Source organism: Coenobita brevimanus, chromosome 70, assembly GCF_032717465.1.
Source record: "Coenobita brevimanus isolate Jiangsu-jjx chromosome 70, ASM3271746v2, whole genome shotgun sequence".
In the NCBI taxonomy this organism is placed as follows: Eukaryota; Metazoa; Arthropoda; class Malacostraca; order Decapoda; family Coenobitidae; genus Coenobita; species Coenobita brevimanus.
The window spans coordinates 16,947,859-16,969,746 of NC_137023.1; the positions used below are offsets into that span (position 1 = coordinate 16,947,859).

Consider the following 21,888-nt stretch of genomic DNA (forward strand, 5'->3'; position numbering starts at 1 on the left):
TATGATAAAATCAAATATCCCTATAAACCTCGCTTATTTTATCCCCTCCTGACAACAGCATGCCGTGGCCAGGCGTACATGACTCCTGCCCTAGCCAATATTTCATCACGTACACTTGCTGCACTATACTCCTATCTGTTGCACAATTACACTATCCACCATATATCAGCATAAAACAAGGACTTCATCAACACCTTGGCAAATTTTCCCCTAGAGACAACGTTGTGTCATCAGGCAGTTTCCCAGCTCCCTCAGCTAAATGTTTCACCATGTCCTTCCTCACTGGCTATTGCACACTATATTCACCTGATTCACTGTCACTATTATTCAATGGTTGAATACTCACAGTGGGTGCAGGGTAGAGGAAGTGTAGTTGTTGGGAACCGTCAATAAACAGGGTAGACCTACCACAATCTTCGTTGGGCCAACGGCAGAATAACGGTCATGAATGATTCACAAAAACCTAATTTCCAATTTCAAACACCAAATCTAATCAAAATCGTGCCCAAAAAGTAAACACAAGCACTAATGGTATAGTGGAATATGATGCGCATCCCGGGATGGCGTAAATAGAGTAAGATTTAAATGCCCAACCATGCACTACTTTCTCCCTTGACAGCTGATGCGGAACTAATCAACATGGCTGGGCTGCTGCACGTCTCGGGCCCCGAGGTTGCCAAGTCATTACTTTTGATGACACATGCGGGAACTATGACGGGTCCAAAAATGACGCATATCGGCCGAAAACTATTTCTTTGACATAAGTTTTTATGCTTTTATGATGACAAACACGTCTTTGCATATAGTTGCAGACACTTCCAAATGACGACAAGCGCGTTATCGTGAAGGGGTAAATATATCAATTTATATATATATATATATATATATATATATATATATATATACACAGTATATGTATATATATATATATATATATATATATATATATACACACAGTATATATATATATATATATATATATATATATATATATATATATATTGTTACATAGCCTATGATTTCATCATCCTTTGTGTAATTCTAACGTACAGTGTGCTGCCTGTTTGATCAAGAGCGTGTTCTACCTCACTCCCCGCTTCTACCGTTATAGTAGAGTAAGTCGTTCTTTCTGTTGTTCAGAGCGGGATTGTCAACTCTTTGTCCCCATGGCTTCATTTGCGCGTCCTTCTTACAAGTTGTATCAAGCTCTGCTGGCCCTTGTATAATGAGCTCAGTCTCTGCATTATTGCCACTTAGATCTACTCCTCATTTTGTTCACATCTCTGTCCTCCCCTGTACAGTTACTGTTGTGAGTGCTCAGGAAGTCTCCAACCATCTAGCAGCTGTGTAATTTGAGTATAAGTGTTATTGCATTTTGTTCTTGTACTGTATAGCATAAGTTGTTAATTTGTAGGCCTAGTGAGGTTTTTGTAATTCATGTAAGGTTCTTATTGTTAGCCATTGTTCATAATAGTTTGTATCTGTAATAATTTATCTTGCATTCACTGAGCATTACCCAGTGTATTTTCATTTTATCAGGGCTGACTTAGATAAATTTACTCTTGCTAATTTCGTGTTAATAGAGGCTATTGCAGTTAACCATATATTTAACCTGTTTTTTGCCATTACATTATCCTTATGAGTCCTGAATGTTTTGTTGTTAGTTTGAGCATTAAACTTTAACCTGTAATTTTACCTAACTCTTTTGTTTTGAACCTGGAACTTTACGGGACAGTAGTGATTTTTAGTATTCTCATTTAAAGTGTACATTATCTTTCTCTGTTCCGTAATATAAATTTGGCGACCTCTTATCAGGATATTCAGGATATTATCATAAGGATATTGCTTGATATTTTGTGACTGTGATTTATTCATGATGTCTACTATTACTACGCTTGATGAAGCCAAAGATTTTTTGTCAAATGTGCAAACAGTGTGTGATGTAGAAAACAGAACAAAGAATGAACTTAAGCTTGTTGCTCAACAATTGGGAATTGCTGTTCGCTCTCATCATTCTAAAGATCAAATTGTTGACATGATTAATGAAAGCTTGTTTAATGTAACTCCTCCAAATGAGCAAACGCAGATTGAATTAGCTAAGTTACAGCTAGCCCTGCAGGAGGCTCAGGCTAAGGAGGCGGAGTCTCGTGCTAAGGAGGCTGAGGCACAAGTTGAACTTGCTAGGATTCAGGCAGACCATGAGTATCGCATGAAACAATGTGGAACTGGATCATCTAGCTCTGATTTTGATGTGGCTAAAAATGTTAAACTTGTCCCTCCTTTTAATGAATCTGATTTAACAAAGTATTTTCAGTTGTTTGAGAGGGTAGCTACAAGTTTTAATTGGCCCAAGGAGTATTGGCCAGTACTCCTTCAAACTGTTCTCACCGGTAAAGCTCAAGTGACTTATGGATCTTTGCCTCAGGATCAATCTGATAATTATGATGTAGTTAAGAGCTTGATTCTTAAGGCCTGTGAGTTTGTTCCTGAAGCCTATAGAGTAAAATTTAGGACAACTTACAAGCAAGGTAAGCAATCCCATGTTGAGTATGCAAAAATCAAAGAAGATCTGTTAGACCAGTGGTTAAATTCTAAGAATGTGGATTCTGATTTTGGTAAATTTAAGCAGATGATTTTGCTGGAGGACTTCAAAAGGTGTATTAGTAAAGATGTAAGCCTATATCTTGATGAGAGAAGAATAGATAATTTGTCTGATGCTGCAGTTTTAGCTGATGAATATGTTCTCACTCACAAGAGATATTCTAGAGAAAAAAGGAAAGCTTAGAGTAAGTACGTTGCCTCTACTCGGAGTACAGGTAACAGGAAAGAGAATAAAGATGATGTTTCTCAGGAAGTAAATACCAGCTTCACCTCTAGATTTCAGAAAAGTAAATGTACTTATTGTAGTAAGCTTAGTCATACTACGGAGAAATGTTTCAGGAGACAGCGTGATGTGAACAAAAAGGAGTCTTTAAATATTCAGTCAATTGGTCTAGTGTCCACCCTTGAGAGTTCCCATAATTCTTTAACTGAGTTAACTGAACCTGCTTTGAGGGGTAACTTAAATTCTCATGGTGGAGCTCCTCTTTTGAGCAGTAACGTGGGTGACACTCTCAAGAGTTCGTGTGCTAATTTCCTGTCTGATGGTTTTGTCAGTCCTCTGGACAGTAATGACAGGAAATCAGTTCAAATATATCGTGATACAGGTGCTTGCCAATCCCTTATGCTGACCAGTGTTCTAGGCTCTAATGTTAATTCCTCTGATGAGACTGTAATCTTACAAGGTGTAGGGAATATTTACTTCTCTGTCCCTCTGTGCAGAGTGAATTTAGAGTCTGGTTTTGTTAATGGTTTCGTTATGGTTGGGTTGGTTGAGACACTCCCAATGTCAGGTGTAACTTTCTTACTTGGAAATGATATTGGTGGAAGTCAAGTGTGTCCAGCTCCTCAGTTGTCTAGTGAGCCAGTGGCTGCGTCCCAGGATTGTGATGTCCCTGATGTGTTCCCTGCATGTGCTGTCACTAGGGCTAAGTCTAAAGTTACTGGTGATTTAGAGGATAATGATGATGATGATGTTATCCTAGCTGACAATTTTTTTGCTAATTTGGACCACTCACCAGATGAGGCAGTACCGCGTAGTGTTGATAATTTGTCTCGTCAAGAGTTGGTTGAGTTGCAGGTTGCTGACCCTGAGTTGAAAGGTCTAGCTAACTCTGCTTGCAGTGAGGAAGAGTCAGCTGGTGCTTCTACTTGTTATTATATAAAGTCAGGAGTACTTATGAGGAAGTGGAGACCCCCAGCAGTATCAGCCGACTGTGAATGGGAGGTTGTACATCAAGTTGTCATCCCTCGTGTTTGTAGGCAGGATATCATTAGAGTATCTCATGATTCCAGTTTGGCAGGACACCTTGGAGTGAGGAAGACTGTGGCACGCATTTTGAAACACTTCTACTGGCCAGGTATCTTCAGGGATGTCTATTGTATTGTAAGTCTTGTCACACCTGTCAAGTTGTGGGGAAGTGTAATCAGACCGAAAAGGTTGCACCTCTAGTTCCCATTCCTCCTTTTGAGGCGCCTTTCACCCGTGTGTTGGTGGATACTGTGGGCCCTCTTCCTAAGACTTCTTCAGGATTTTCTTATGTGTTGACCCTGATTGATATGGCTACTCGTTATCCTGAAGCCATTCCACTTAGAAATATCTCAGCAAAGAACGTGGTTAAGGAAATGCTAGGGTTCTTCACAAAGTTTGGTCTGCCCAAGGAGGTACAGTCAGACCGAGGAAGTAATTTGATGTCAAATGTTTTCAAGCAGTCTCTGAAAGAGTTGGGCATCACCCAGATCACGTCTTCAGCTTACCATCCCCAGACCCAAGGAGCGTTGGAGAGATATCATCAAACACTCAAATCGATGCTCAAGAAATACTGTTTGGAACATCAGAAAGACTGGGATAAAGGTCTTCCATTCGTTGTATTTGCCGCAAGAGAATCTCCAAATGAATCACTGGGCTTCTCACCTTTTGAACTACTGTTTGGCCATGAAGTAAGAAGACCCCTTAAGCTACTCGAGGAATGCTGGCTGTCGGAGGAAGATGACGTCAACCTGCTGGAGTATGTGATGAAGTTCAAAGAACGGCTGTCCACTGCTTTACAGCTTGCGAGAGAGAATTTAGGAGCTGCTCAGGAGAAGATGAAGACTTGGTATGATAAGAAGTCCAGGTTACACCACTTTCAGCCAGGAGATCAGGTTTTGATTCTGCTACCGGTTCATGGGCAACCTCTTCAAGCCAAGTTTAGTGGTCCTTATTTCGTGGAGAAGAAACTCAGTGATGTCAACTATGTCATCGCCACACCAGATCGTAGAAAGAACAAGCAACTTTGTCACATCAACATGCTAAAGTTATATCACAGGCGGGACGAAAATAATCCAGTCTGCACTGTAGCTGTTCCACCCGAGTCTGCAAGTGAAGCTCTCCCATGCAGTATGAGCCTGAGTGATAGTTTGGGGAAGAATCCTGATATCATGAATGATCTCCAGACTAAGCTCTCTCATCTAGCTCCCGAGGAAAGGCAGGAGTTTTCGGCATTACTGCAGGAGTACCCGCAAGTTTTCCGTGCCACTCCAGGAAGAACCACTGTGTTGATGCATGATGTCGATGTTGGAGACGCAAAGCCAATTAAACTGCCTCCTTACCGTGTGAACCCAGTGAAAGTTCCTCTCATTCAGAAGGAGCTTGGCTACCTGTTGGACCACAAGATGATTGAGCCCTGTCAGAGCGAGTGGAGTTCTCCTGTCATTCTAGTCCCTAAGCCAGGTGGGTCTCAGTAGCTTTGCATCGACTACAGACGTGTTAATCAGATAACCAAAACAGACACTTACTCTCTCCCTCGCGTGGAAGATTGCATAGACAAGATAGGAGAGGCTAGGTACATAAGTAAGTTTGATTTGTTAAAGGGATACTGGCAAGTACCTATGACTGAACGTGCTAGGGAGATCTCATGTTTTGTAACACTAGGAAAGACTTTTGCATGTTCTGTAATGCCATATGGTATGAAGAATGCACCAGCCACTTTTCAGAAGCTCATGAATATTGTAACAGAGGATTTGGCAGGGTGTGTTGTTTATATTGATGATGTATTAATCTTCAGTGACAACTGGAAAGATCACCTATGCCATGTCAGTAAATTTCTTGAGCGTTTGGTTCAGGCTAATCTTGTAGCTAATTTATCAAAGTGTGAGTTTGGTCAAGCTAAAGTTCAGTACCTTGGGTGGGTAATTGGTGATGGACACGTTGCACCACCAGGAGCTAAGGTTCAGGTTATAAGTGATCTTCCCAGACCTAAAAGTAGGAAAGAGCTACAAAGATTTTTGGGAATGGTAGGTTATTACAGGAGATTTGTTCCTAACTTTTCAATTCTTGTATCACCACTTACAGACCTACTGAAAAAGGGAGTTAAATATGTCTGGACCGATAACTGTGAATCTTCTTTCAGTAAACTTAAAGCTATCCTATTAAGTCAGCCAGTGCTCACTACTCCAAATTTTGCTAAGCCTTTTAAGATGGCTGTTGACGCAAGTGATACAGGAGCTGGGGCTGTTTTGCTGCAAGAGGATGATCAGGGTATTGAACACCCTGTATCTTATTACAGTAAGAAGTTCACTCCACCTCAAAAGAACTACTCCACTATTGAGAAAGAGCTTTTGGCCTTGATTTTGGGTTTACAGCATTTTTCATTTTATTTTTGTTCTGGTTTTGACCCCATAGTCATTTATACCGATCATAACCCACTGAAATTCCTTAGTAAGTTTAAAGATAAAAATCAGAGATTGACAAGATGGAGTTTACATCTTCAGGAGTATTCATTAGACATACAACATGTCAAGGGGAAAGAAAATGTTATTGCAGATTGCTTATCTAGACTTTAGACAGATTGTTTTAGAGTAATAAGAAATTTCCTTTGTAAATTTCTTTTTCTTTGTGGGGAGGTGTTACATAGCCTATGATTTCATCATCCTTTGTATAATTCTAACGTACAGTATGCTGCATGTTTGATCACAATTCGCCTCGTGGCTTCGATAGTGACCAGGCTTGCGTGTTCTATTTCACTCCCCCCTTCTCCCCCTTATAGTAGAGTAAGTCGTTCTTTCTGTAGTTCAGAGCAGGAGTGTCAACTCTTCGTCCTCTGTGCCCTCATTTGCGCGTCCGTCTTACAAGTTGTATCAAACTCTGCCGGCTCCTATATAATGAGCTCAGTCTCTGCATTAATTGCCACTTAGATCTACTCCTCATTTTGTTCACATCTCTGTCCTCCCCTGTATAGTGTATTATTATTTTTGTGAGTGCTCAGGAAGTCTCCAGCCATCTAGCTGCTGTATAATTTGAGTATAAGTGTTGTTACCATTTTTCTTGTACTGTAAGGCCCAAGGCGTTAATTCGTAGGCCTGGTAAGGTTTTTTGTGATTCATGTAGAGTTTTTAATGTCAGCCATTATTAATAATATTTTGTATCTGTAATAATATATCTTGCTTTAACTGAGCATTATCCGGTTTTCTCATTTATCACGGCTGACTTAGATAAATTTGCTCTTGGTAAATTCATGTTAATAGAGGCTATTGCAGTTAACCATATATGTAACCTGTTTTGCCATTACATTATCCTTATGAGTCCTGAATGTTTAGTTGTTAGTTTGAGCATTAAACTTTAACTTGTAATTTTACCTAACTCTTGTTTTGAATCTGGAACTTTGCGGGACAGTAGTGATTTTAGTATTCTCACTTGAAGTGTTCATTATCTCTCTCTGTTCCGTAACAATATATATCATCACCATCTTCATCATCCGGACCTCCTTTCCTACCCTAGGGCAGGGTGAGGAGTAGCAATGTCCAGACCGCCCAAATGTGCCCAGTCCAATGTGCCACCCCACTCATCAGGCAAGCCCCCAAAATCCTGGGTTTATCGAATATGCCAAAAAATCACGTTCTGTAGCTTCACATGAACGTATCCGATAGACTCAGTCCGGATGCTGTCGCGTTAAAAGGGGTGCCAAATCCCTGATCATGCACTTCTCCTCACAATATTCATCTAGCCAGCTTGATATCTTGCCAGTTCCCTAGCCTCACCGACTTCCAAAACTCTCTTCCTCACACACTCATCCATCATATCTCTCCACCTTCTCCTTGGCCTACCTCGCCTTCTTCCTTCCTCAAATTCGCCCAGATATACCATTTTCACCACTCTATTGTTATCTCTTCTCTCCACATGACCATACCATCTCAGAACACTCTCTTCGATTCTGGTGTCCACAGACTTGCTCACTCAACGTCTTTCACAAATCACATTATTTCTTATCCTGTCCAGTCGTTGTATTCCACATACATTCCTCAGCAGTCTCATCTCCATTGTTCTCACGCTTGACTCTTCATTTTCATGCCACACAATATTCTCACATCCATATGTTAAAGCTGACACTATCACTCCTTCGTGTAAGCCTCGTGCAGCATATGTTAAACCTGACACTATCACTCCTTCATGTAAGCCTCGTGAGGCTGCAGCACTCAAGCCTCTGTTTCTTATCAAGGCCATCATTGCACCAGCTACTTTCCATGCTTGTGTCACTCTGCTTCCTACTTTTTTTTTGCACACGCTCCTCTCTTTTCTATCACTGTACCCAGATATCTGAACTCCCTAACTAATTCCGGTCTCTCTGCATTAACTGTAACATCGCACTGGGGGTCACCTTCTACCTCAATAACAATAACCTTACTCTTTTCTACATATACTCTCAAGGCACGACGTTCACAGACATCAGCAAAACTCTGCAGTAGTCTACCAAGTACTTGTCCGGTATTTGCAAGTAATACTGCATCATCAGCGTACAACAAATTTGATATCTTCCATCCAGCACCATTCATTACCATCGCCATCCCCCTCTGCATTGCTCGTGTTTTTACTTCTCTTATCACCCCATCCATATATACGAATATATTGAACAACCTTGAGGACATCACACAAACTTGTCTCACGCCCACACCGGTCGTGAACCAGTCACTTAGATGCCCATTAACTCTTACACATGCTTCACTACCATCATAAAACCTCTTAGCGGCACCTACCAGCTTATGATCGGCACCGTATATGCACTAAACTTTCCACAATCCTTTTCTGTCCACTTTGTCGTATGCTTTCTTCAGAACCATGAATGCCATAAACACCTTATGGTCCTTCTCACAAGCCTTCTTCGCTATATAATATTTGATCCACGCATCATCTGCCACTTCTAAGGCCACCCTGTTCATCACTGGCAACGACTTCTGATATCTCTCTTACTTTCTCTATAGTAATTCTTCCATATACCCTCCCTATCACACACAATAAACGATAAATCTTGCACTCACTTCGCTCACCTTCATTTTTGTACAGGGATACAATCACAACTTTTTTCCACTCTGCTGGCACAGTTTCACTCGTCCATGCCTTCTTACATATATCCAACAAGCACTTCTTTCTGCTCTCTCCACTACAGTACACTTAATCATCTCTGCATACACCTCATCAACCTCAGCTGCTTTCCCGTTTTTCAGCCTATTCACAGCGCCCTTCACCTGTGTGAGTATCACGTCTCCTGGCACTGCATTCCTTCTCTGCACACCCCCAAAACCAATCATGTTTACAGCCGTCCTGCGCTCTCTATTCCCATTTATCAGGCTTTCAAAATATTTCTTTCCACGTGGTTTTTACGTCATCCCCATGGGTTTATAATCTACCACCTAAATACTTCACACTATCACATTTCTATCCGGTTTCACTTCCACATTTCCGCAACTGTGTCCAGAGTAACTTCCTATTTTCTTAGTACTGTAGTTTGCATTCATTTTTCTTCCTAGATCATCATTTACCTCCTTTTTTCTATTCATTAGTCTCTTTACTTGCTTCTGCTCTCAGTTATTCAGTTCTCATTTCAATTGAACCCCTGTCCTGTTACCACTCTAGCCACTTCTTCCTCTTTTCCTCTACTGCTCTCTTAACCTTATTATCCCATCATGCCGTACCTTTCTTCATTGTTTTTACGCTTACCACACCACACACCGCTTTAGCATTTTCAACTAAGCAATCCCAATATGCATTCCACAAGCTGTCCAGATCCATTTCATTCCAATTCACTGATGCTAACTCCTCCCCTACTTTGGTCCTGCATTCATCTTCCATTTCTTTGATCCTCAACTTCTCGACTTTCAGTCTTTCTCCCTGACTGCTCCTCTCTCTTCCAGTCCACTTCACTCCTCTCAGTTTGATCAAGCATACCACAACTATATATATATATATATATATATATATATATATATATATATGTGTGTGTGTGTGTGTGTGTGTGTGTACTCTAAGTTCTTGCAATTTCGCAAGGCTTTGAGCCATTTTCTGGCTAGAATGTTTTTACTATGTTTTACAGCCCTGTGTTGTTTCCAACCGTCAAATTACATCCTTCCTTCGCTTACGTTTCCTTTTTTTTTTTTTTTTTTTTCAAGAAAGTTTTAGCTGTCCAACTTCGTACTCAGCTGTTTCTCAGACTCTTTCCGTGCCACAGCTCAAGTTTCGCTCCTAATCTTTTTTGGCTTCCGTCTCCTTGGCCACGCATGCTTTCTTCAGTTCCTTTAGTTTATTTTCTTACACACGCATGCATTATTTTTCTTATGTTTCACTTAATTTTTTTCGGCTTTTCAGTTGCTTACACACACACACACACACACACACACACACACACACACACACACACACAGATTGAAGAGAGGGAAAAGGTTAAAGCATCATACTGTAAAAGTTAATCTTGTGATGAATGCAAGTGATTGGAAAACCTTGTCCTTCTAAGTTGGCCAATGAAGGCGAGTTTTCATTTTTTGTTGGCAAACATGTCAAAATTTTACTCTGCAACAGACTGATTATGTGAATAACATAAGGAATGAGGTTTAAGGCGAGTAAGTTATAATTGTAGTGTATGACAGTATGATACGAGTTTTGGTCTCAACGACCTAACTTAGTCGTTTTGCTAGCGTCAGCCAGTGAGCTGATCGAGTGTTTTGAACTGCAAAACGTCTATGGTCAAGATCGATTGCCCAGGTTAATTTAAATAACTATGATTTGGTCTATACCAAACATAATGGCAGGGTTAAAGGTAAAAGGAGAATGAAGACAGTCGAATCTGAGGGCAAACAGTCAAAGGTAAATTTCCGACCTGTGTTTGTGCTGTGTGTGAAAAAATTAACTAACACAACCTGAATGTGATCTGAACTAAAATTGGTGAAAGTGCTAAAGGTCAGCCTAGGGAGCGTTCTATTATTTTCGAGAATAAAGAATATGAAGGGAGTCGCATCTGAGGGCAAATAGTTAAAGGTAAATGTCCAACCTGTGTTTGTGCTGTGTGTGAACAAAATAGTTAACTAACACAGCCTTAATGTGATTTGAACTAAAAATGGTGAAAGTCTAAAGGTCAGCCTAGCAGGCGTCCAATTATTTTCTTGAATACAGTATACCAAAGATCGTGATAACATGGCAAGGTCAGTTGACACATTTCTTAATCCGATTTGTATCAGCGATGGTGTAATGACACGGGGTAATTGAACGATAAAAGTATTCGACCTTGAAAGTAACCCAGTGCTCAAGGTCACAGTGTAATGATAATTTCAGCCAGTGTGTGTTGTTGCATATCACTTCATACTTCATGTTAGTCACCATCTATTGATCTTGCATGCATTATTTACAACATGGCTTGTGAAGAGGGAGTGGGTATTATGTTTTGATCGGTGAGTGTCTGTCTGTCAGTTTGCCTAATCCAGGCTTGGGCAACCTCTGAGTTGGTGGATCGAATTCTGATTTTTGGTACCGACTTAGATGGTAGTTGGTGGCGATCATCATCCATTCATTTCATGCAGTGCTGCCGGCTTCTTTATCACTCTTTGTATCACTCTTTTTCTGCTTCTACCTCTTTATTTTTCTGTTTTTTCCATCTTTTCTGTCACATTATATTATCCCTCTTTCCTTTTCAGGCGGCATTACATTGAGTGAGAAGCCAAGTGGTTTCATGTAAGCCAGGAAACCATTTACCACTTTGGGTGGTAACCTTATAACCAACCCATTCGTGTTCTCTAGGTGTCAGTAAGTGGGATGGCTGAGGGTTAATGTCCCCCCTCTCCATCAAACAACTAATTCAGAAGACAAAGCAGAATTATGGCGTCTGGCTACAGTTTGATAGATAATATCGACCCGCGGACCACTTCTTTTTTTTCATGTGTAAAGATACTTTCAACTAGATACGGGTTAAGTCAGATTGACTGCCGTCTGTCTGAATTACTTTTACTTCGTGGCGCGATTGGCAGAGCACTCAGGTCGAAGCATACGGTTGCCTACATGCCAAGGATCGAGTATAAGAGGTCCCCCGAGGTTTTTCTACCATGTTGACGCCACCAGGGTCGTTGGTCGGTCTCCTACCCATAAATGTTTTGAATTATTGGAAGCTTAGTCTCGAAGCCCTACGCTCTGGGCATGGGCTTCACAGCCCAAAATAGTATGCGATCGTCAATAACATGAATGATTGAATATTTTTATTTTGATGCACTGCATACAAAACCCTATCCTTGCATTCGAAGCGAATATCCTCGCTACGTGATGAACTGTTACGGAAAGGTACGGTACACGATTACTTCACATTTTACCTACAATTTATTCTAATGGTAGAAGGAATGAAAATGTGTCCCATTTTAGTCAGCATTACTGAAACAATTGAGTTTGGATGCCTTTGACAAAGCAGTCAAAATCTGGAGGAATATTTACTGCAGCATATGTAATATTAATTTTTAATATTCATCTATGAACTGACACCTGTAGATGGACATGATAAACTGTCAGCAAGAAAAGCAGCTCACTTATATCCTTGCTGCCAAAGAAGTCAGTCTTCTTCCTTCCAAGTGCAGCGAGGCTAGTCTAGGGTATTAATCACTGGAGAAAAATATACTCCTTGTATATCTCTATCTATCTATCTATCTATCGACGTATCTCACTGTATATATATATATATATATATATATATATATATATATATATATTAGAGAGAGAGAGAGAGAGAGAGAGAGAGATAGTTTCAATATAAAATATAAATAACGATTGTCAAATTTAGTTACTTTCGTACTAAGTGTAACCATTTATTATGGTTCATAGTACTAAATTCCGTACGTCAGTGTCTCATCAGTTTCAGCACTCACATTTTATAAATACTGAGACAATAACCATGCAATTATCACGCGGTTCAATGGGCCCCCTGGTGGGTGCATCCGAGCCACATGTTGCCCATGTCTGGTCAAATAGATAAATCGGTCTGTTTGTCTGACAACAATACAAGTTCAACAGTTTCTATCTTATTTATCCAAATTTGTTGGAATGGTTTAGGATCAACTAACGGGTTAATATGTCAAAGGCACAGAGATAGGTCAAAATTTTACCTATTAAATGCAACATTCACCATTTTTAAACACGTTATTCCAAACTTAGCGAAAAAGTTAAGGGTAAAGGAAGAATGAAGAGATTCGATTCTGAGGCCAATCAAGAATTGAGGCTATAAGACAAGGTCAGTTTTCAACCCGTGTGTCTGTGTGAACAAAATATCTAAAGCATCTATGACCAAATTACAATCAAATTTAGCGGAAGGGATTAAGATCAGCCATGGGACTGAATATATAGTTCTCCGAACAACTGGTCACAGCTCAAGATCACAGACCAAGGGCAACCTGAATAGTTTTTCACCACTTTACACCAAACTTTATGGAAGGGTTCAGAGCAGAGCAAGGATAAAGGGATTCGATTTTGAGAACAGACAAAAGTAATGGTCAAAGCAAGGTCAAATTCTGGATCACATGCAAGGTTAACAGAAAGGGTTTTCACCTAAACTGTATCAAACGTCATGGAATAGTCAATTATGGATAGACGAGTTGTCGGTTCTGGATAAACATGGCCAGTGCACTCTGCCATGTACTTAAAAACTTACGGTATATGTTTCATTCATTCATTGCCAGACGCCATGTATCCCAAACGGGGTGGCCAAAGGCTTAGAGTTAATTGTTTACAGGGAGGGGCACTAATCCTCCACCAACCCGACTTGACACGTAGGGATGCCAACAGCATCTGGTGTTCCCAGGCGGTCACCCATCCAAGTACTAACCAGACCCAACGTTGCTTAACTTCGCTGATCGGACTGGAAGCGGTGTACTCAACGTGGTATGGCCGTTGGCATATGTATCTTTTAATTTAATTGATCATTTGCACTGAACAAGACGTGATAACTTTAATTCTTTGCGGCTGGAGGGAAGGAGCCGCCATGTTGGCGATGACGTCAGCATTCACACTGCAGACGACGCTCCAATCCATCACACAATACTTTACCAGTAACAGAGATGATAGTTGTACCTACATGGCCACCGTAGATCCAAACTACCTCCTTCAGGTATGTTGTGAAGGAATATTTTTCATGGTGTAAATGGGTGGTACCTGTTTGGTAAGTAAATTGTGGTGAAATCGACCAGAAGTAGCTTTACAGCTACACCATTCCCGAGCGGTGCTCGTACCTCATGAGGCGGGAAGTGTTAAATGTATGCCGTACAGTATCAGTTGTATACGTTTATGATGGTATTATGCTCATATCATAATATTGACCTCTTCATTATTAGTGTTCAGAAGAAAAAAAAGTTTCAGTAGCTCAACTACGGTACTTCAGGGGAGTGTGGCGAAATACCGAATCGGCGGTCATTTACAGAATCAACACCGAATTGGCACTTTTTAATTGGTAAGTGTTACAGATATTATCACCATAGATGTTCATACTCACCTAATTACTCGAAATCTGGTCAAATTTTTGTATATAATTTTACCTTTTAAAAAATCCGGATTCACAGCGAAAACGGGCTAAAATTAGCGGAAGTGTTTCTCCTTTAGCTGAACAGCTTGCATTGGCAGACTTCTGCTTTGTATGAATATTAATTTAACATACAAATGCACTTATTTATCCTTAAAATCAGTAGCTGTGCAAAACAGAAGTCTGTCAAGGCATGTTGGCGATCTAAAGTAGAAATACCTGCTAACCTTAGCACGTTTTTGCTCTGACTCTTAATATTCTATTAATAATTAAATAAAGCATAGTTTTTTGACTGAATTTCAGATAATTAGGTGTATATGAACCTATATGGTGAAGAATATAATATTTTCACAACAGTAAAGACTGCATTCCAGCACTGGGAACTTCCAACGAGCAGCCAGCCACCACTGCTTTCGTTTATTATTATTGGCTAGTATACAGAGGAATAATTTCCCTACTGTGCTTTTGTCAGTGCACTTACACATTGAAGCGAAACATTAGCAATTATTCCTCTTGTCACCGGACATTCTTAGAGGTCAGAAATAAGCACAGTGTATCCTGCCTAAACGTTAAGAAAGCAGACTATGCTGCCTCAGTGAGGTGACATCACAACCAATCACAGGCCGTTTCAGTATCACGTGATTTTTCGGCTACTTTATCTATGATTTTTTCATGTTTCTGCACATTTTTATTGGAAATAATGGTTGACATAGTTATTTTCTGAGTATGTTTTACCCATACAAGTATCTAACTTCAAAAATTTTTTGACCGGAAACTCGTCCATTCTGAGAGCAATCAGTCGTAGATAGAGGTCACATAGCAGAGTCTAATAACTGTCCTTTAGGCAAAGTGGTGGGTGGGGTTGTTGCACTCTCTGCGTGCGAAGCAAAGGCAGGGTAATGTTTTACCCGATCAGCGCACACGTCATGTATGTGTGGGATGTGGTGGGGAGGGGGGGGTGGTAGGTGTGTGTGTGTGTGTGTGTGTGTGTGTGTGTGTGTGTGTGTGTGTGTGTTCTTACCTAATTGTTCTTACCTACCTAATTGTATCTTTACAGGAATGAGTCATGCTCGTACTGTCCCATGTCTTAAACCATATTTATCGTACATATCCTTAAATTTGTGAATTGTTTTGGCACACACTATTTCATTCGGTAGTGCATTCCATTGATCAATAATTGCTCTGTTTGGGAAACTGAATTTCCTTACATCTTTATCACCTCTCTTCTTATGCAGTTTTTTGCAGTGTCCTCTTGCTGATGCTTCTCCATATGTTAAGTAATCATTTATGTCTATTTTCTCCTTCCCTGATATGCACTTATATAGCATTATCATGTCACCTCTTTTCCTTCTCTCCTGTAAAGTTGGTAGATTCAGTTTATTTAGTCTTTCTTTGCAGCTTAGGTCCCTTAAGCTTGGTATCCATCTTGTAGCTGCCCTTTGAACTTTTTCAATCTTGTCTATATGCTTTTTGAGATGAGGACTCCAGACTACTGATGCATATTCCAGGGTTGGTCTAATGAATGATGTCATTATCCTTCTTAGCATGTCTTCATTTATGTATGTGAATGCTATTCTCATATTTGCAAGCAGTGTATACATGTTCCGTACCTTCTCGCTGATGTGGTCAGCCGGAGATAGTCTGTTATTGATAATCACACCTAGGTCTTTCTTTCTTATTTGTATAGGGTTTTATTTCCTAACTTATAATCCTAATCAGGTCTTTTTCCACTTTTACCAAACTTGATTACATGACACTTGTCCACATTGAATTCCATTTGCCATGTACTACTCCATTCATGAAGTTTATTTAATTCTTCTTGTAGCTCTTTGCAAGAGTCTGTGTTAGTAATTTTCCTTTGTATTTTTGCATCATCTCCAAACATATTCAGATAGCTCTCATTTCCAGTGTTACTGTTTATATAATTTATATACACTAAAAACATGATTGGTGCCAGCACTGAACCCTGTGGTACTCCACTAGTCACTTCTTTCCATGATGAGTAGTTTCCTCTTAGTACTGTCCTCATAACTCTTTTTATGAGAAAGTCTTGCATCCAACAAAACAGTTTGCCTCGAATTCCTCCTTGATGGTACAGTTTCCATAAAAGTCTTTGGTGTGGTACTGTGTCAAAAGCTTTCTTGAAATCTAAATAGATACTGTCCACCCATCCTTCCCTTTCCTGTATTGTGTTTGTTACTCTAGTAGGTCAACAGATTAGTAACACATGATTTTCCTTTTCTGAAACCAAACTGTCTTTCTGTTATCATACTGTGTCCTTCTAGATGATTTACCCAAGCTTTTCTTATAAGTTTTTCTAATACCTTGCTTACAACACTGGTCAGTGATACTGGTCGGTAGTTGAGTGGATTTTGTCTATTTCCTTTCTTGAATAAGGGGACAATATTTGCTTTTTTCCAAATATCAGGTAGTTTACCTTGACTCAAGGATTTCTTGAAAATTATAAATAATGGTTTACTTAACTCCTTTGCACATTCTCGTAATACCCAACATGAAATTTCATCAGGACCACTTGCTTTTCCTCTGTCTAATCTACTTAACTCCTCCTGTATTACTTTTTCTGCTATTTGTATATCTGGTAGTATTGACAGAGTTAGAGAAAGAACAGAGAAATTAGTTGGAGAAGAACAAGGAGGCTTTAGGAAGGGAAGAGGTTGTGTAGATCAGATATTCATTCTCAGATCTTTAGTGGAAAAGTTTCTAGAGAAGGGAAAGAAGTTGTATGCGGCCTTCATGGATTTGGAGAAAGCATATGACAGGGTGGATAGACTAGGATTGTGGAAAGTGTTAAGAATATATGGAATAGATGGGAAGTTGTTGAATGCTGTGAAGAGTATGTACGATGGTGCGAAGGCTGCAGTGCGTGTGGATGGTGAACTAAGTGAATTTTTCTCTTTGAAAGTTGGGTTGAAACAGGGATGTGTCATGTCTCCATGGTTGTTCAATCTGTACATGGATGGGGTAATAAAAGAGGTACAAGGTAGGGTAGTGGATGTTGGAGTGGTCCTGGTGAGAGAGGATAGTGTTTGGAAACTCCCTGTACTGTTGTTTGCAGATGATACCGTGTTGTTGAGTGAAGACGAAGGGGAGCTGCAAGGCTTGGTGGATGAGTTTGAGAGAGTGTGTAAGAAACGGAATCTAAAGGTGAATGTAGGGAAGAGTAAAGTGATGGTCTTTGAGAGAGGTGAAGTCAGTGAATGTACAGCGAGGTTGGATGGTGAGGAATTGGAAAATGTGAGTACGTTTAAGTACTTGGGTAGTGTGATGAGTAAGGATGGAGGTTTGGAGGGTGAAGTGCTTGAAAGGGTACAGCAGGGAAGAAAGGTTGCTGGTTCTTTGAAAGCAGTGATAAGAAACAGGGAAGTGAGCATGGAAGTGAAAAAGTTACTACATGACAGTATTGTGATACCAACTCTAACGTACGGAAGTGAAGCTTGGACGTTGTTGGAAGGACACAAGTCAAGAGTGAGAGCAGTGGAAATGAGTTATTTAAGAGGAGCCTGTGCAGTCACATGGAGAGACAGGCTGACGAATGAGGATATAAAGGAGCGTTGTGGTGTTGATGTGGATGTGATAGGAAGCGTTATGAGGAACACACTGAGGTGGTTTGGCCATGTGGAGAGGATGGAGGGTGAAAGACTGACGAAGAGAGTGTATGTGAGTGAGGTGGAGGGGGAAAGAGGGAGGGGGAGGCCGAGGATGAGATGGAGAGATGGGGTGGAGAGGTATATGAGAGAGGGGGGTGTGAGTTGGGAGCAGGGGAGTGAAATAGCGGGGGACAGGGCGACTTGGAGGCGATTTGTTTGTGGCCACCCCAAACGGGATTGAGGCGTCTGGCAATAGATAGATAGATAGTAGTATGTGTGGACATGCGTGTTCCACATAGTCCCTCTCAAAATTTTTTTCTTCTGTAAAAACTAATTGGAAATTCTTATTTAGTGCTTCACAAATATCTTTCTCTTGTGTATAAGTCATTCTCTCGTCCGTAATGGATTGTATTATATCTTTTACTTTGGTTTTGCTTCTGATATAGCTGTAAAACAGCTTTGGTTGATCACTACTTTTATTTATTATATCCTCCTCAAACTGTTTTTGGGCTTCCCTCCTTATTCTTGTACAGTCATTTCTTGCCTGTTTGTAATTATTATACGCCCTTTCACTATTGTGTCTTCTGTATCTATTCCACAACAAATCTCTTCTTTCTTTTGATTTTTTACATTCTGTACTGAACCATTTCTGTATTTTCTTATCTGCTTTTTTGTGCTGTGGGATGTACTTCTGGAATCCTATTTCATAAAATTCACAAAATTTTTTTATATACAGCATTTAAATCTTGTCCTCTAAGCTCATTTTCCCAATCAACTTCTAAGAAATACTTCTTTAGGTCTTGATAATGTCCCTTTTTATAGTTTAGGCTCTTTTTGTAACTGTCATTGCTGTTTACTACGTCATATGCTATCCTGAAGTTATAATTTAGTACTGCATGATCGCTTTTGCCGAGTGGAGGGTGATATATTAAACTGTCAATATCATTTTCTTGCCTAGTAAATATTAGATCTAGCACTGAAGGTACATGAAGTCCTCTTTTTCTGGTGGTTTCCCTCACATGTTGCGTTAAGAAAAACTTTTGTATGAGATCCAGGAGCTTTTGGTCCCAACAGCTTTCTTGGCTATTTATATCTAGAGTATTCCAATTTATATTTGTATTGAAGTCACCAGTTAGTATAATTCTTTCCGATTTCTCTTCCATTTTATGTAGCAATGATCTTATATTCTGAATTGTACTCTCTGCCAGGTCCTCATATTCGTCTCTTTCCCATGTGTTTGATCTGGGTGGCATGTACAAATTGGCTACAATTACTTTACCTTCAGGTGTGTCGATCTCTACTGCAATCAGTTCTACTTGTGATGGTATATCTAGTTTTATTTCCTTGACTTTTAGATTTTTCTAGTTAATATTATAATTCCTCCTCCTTTTTTTAAATTTCTGTCTCTTCTCCATATTTTGTATTCCTCTAAGTTTAGTATGTCATTGGATATCCTTGGTGTTAATTTTGTTTCAGTTAGGCATATTATTTGTGGTTCATTTTCTCTGACATAATCATTCATCTCTAGTAATTTAGATACCATTCCACCCACATTTGAGTACATCAACTTTATCATCTTGTTTATACTCGTATACTTGTCATGACATGGTTCTACTACCTTCCTCCTTTTTCTTCCATCCTGTTTGTGTACCACTTTCGTACCTGCAATCCTATTACTTTGTAAAAAAAAATTCTTCTTCTCCTCTTCTGATCTTCCCTCATTTTTTGTTTTTGCTTCCTCCCTTTTCTCTTTCAGTAATTCCAGTTCCTCTTGTGTTAGGCATCTTTTTACCCATACATTTTTGAACTCCTCTTTTTCCATAAGATTCTTTGCATTTTTTAGTATCTCTTCCAAAGTGTTTACACTCTGGAAAGTCACCTTTAGAGGTCTTGTCTTGCTTTTCTCGTATTTCCCTAACTTTTTTTGTTCCTCTATGTCTTTACTACAGATTTCCTCTGATACTTCTTTCAGTAAGTTCATTACATTTGTCATCTCCTTTTTGTCTCTTGTGATCTTGTTTTTAACTTCTTCCTCTTCTATACCAGTGATTACTATTGATTTGTTTATCTCTACTGAATCTCTGACTAACTTTGGATTGTTTTGGATTATTCTTTTCACCTCCTTTTTTATGCTTTTTTCCTCCACCCTTGTTTCTAAGTCTTTCTTTACTTTCACCATTTCAGCATACGTGGTTTCTACATCGTTTTTGTAGCTTTGCACAGCTTCATTCACTTGTGTTATCTTCTCCTCAATATCACTGCTCTGGTCAATAAGACTGCTAACTTGCCTAATTGTCTCTGTCATTTTTGAACTCTTCCATAACACTCTCGTGATTGACTACTGTACTTGCCATTTCACTCATTTTCTTCCTAAGTGTACTCAATTCCACTGTTAGTTCACTTATGGTTGTGTCTTTCTTATTGGCCTCCCTTCCTAGTTTTTCTATTTCTTCCTTTTGCAAGTGCATCTGCTTCTTTATTTCATCAATTTCATTTTTGAAAGCCATTTCTAGTTTGTTTACACGTTCGACCAGTCTATTGTGAGTCTCTACTTCAACCAGTTCATGGTAGAAATCATCATTTTGCTTTTTACCTTTATCCCGCTTTTTTTCCAAATTTGCTTTACTAAAGTATGTATCCATTTTGCAATACTTAAAGTGCAAAGCATGTACTTACAATCACCGTGTGTGTGTGTGTGTGTGTGTGTGTGTGTGTGTGTGTGTGTGTGCGAATATAATTCACAGTTTTAATTCATGTTAACCAAACTTGCTGCAAGGGATGAAGCACTTTCTTAGAGCTGATCTATAATTTTTAGAACCATAGTACAAAGGTGAAATTCCAACGCCTAGCACTTACTTTTACCTAGCATAGGTTACCAAAATAAGTGTAATCCGGCTGTGACCAGATTTCACGGAAATGTTAAAGTAAGGCAAAAAGAGAAGGATTCCTTTTTGAGAGCAGGCAATCAAAGGCTAAGGTCACAAGGCAGGATCAAATTTCAACCCGTTCACCTGTGTTAGGCTTAAATACTTAAAGCAGTTTTCATCTTATCTGGAAAAGATCTGGTTGGAGGGTTTAGGACCAAATAAGTTGATATGTTGTTTTAAGAACACAAGAGCAAAGGTCAAAGTCAGCTAGCAAAGTTGATTAAAATTTATGTATGGTATTTTCGTTTGGAAGGCTTGAGAGTAAGGTACAGTTACAAGCTTTCGAATTTGAAAATAATCACTCAAAGGCTAAGGACATATGAAAGAGTCAAAGTCACATGGTAAGGTAAATTTAGACATGTTATCCTTTTTAAACTAATTTTGATGGTAGAGTTGAAGGTACTGGAAGACCGAAGGGGTCTGATATTAAAAGAAACTAATCAGTGGTCAAGGTCAAATGACTAGGTGAATTTTCGACACGTCTGTGTCTAGGTGTGAATACAATAACTAAAAGAGTTTTGACATAATTTGAACCAAACGTTCTACATGAAATGAGGGAAAACCAAGGATTCAGAGATCCGTTTATAGACCAATAAGTTAAGAAATCGAAGCTGCAGGGCAAGTCTTCATCCGATATGAACCAAAGTGGTTGAATGGAAAAGGACCAGGTAAGAAATGAGTAATTTGATATTAAAAGTTGAGGATAATTAGTCGAAGGACATGATTACAGGGTGAAATTAAATGTTCAGCCGTTAAGACAAATTGTTGTGCGCATTTGTTGAACTATGAATGCTTCTTTAATTATTTATTTATTTATTACAACCAAGCACGCAAAAAGCACGATTGTGGTAATGTTTTGCCCAGTGTGTGTGTGTGTGTGTGTGTGTGTGTAAACAAAATTCACAGGTTTTAGCTTCCTTTAGCCAAGTTTAGTGAAGCCATTGAGGAATAGCCAATACGTTG

At 39.5% G+C, this 21,888-nt stretch overlaps 1 non-coding gene across 1 annotated transcript; it reads right to left on the reverse strand.

Annotated features, from left to right (window-relative positions):
- Window positions 1-13,651: 13,651 nt before the first annotated feature.
- Window positions 13,652-13,770, reverse strand: LOC145406518 (5S ribosomal RNA). Its single transcript, XR_013898543.1, has one exon. It is a non-coding gene; the product is annotated as a 5S ribosomal RNA (ribosomal RNA).
- Between the last annotated feature and the right edge of the window lie 8,118 nt (window positions 13,771-21,888).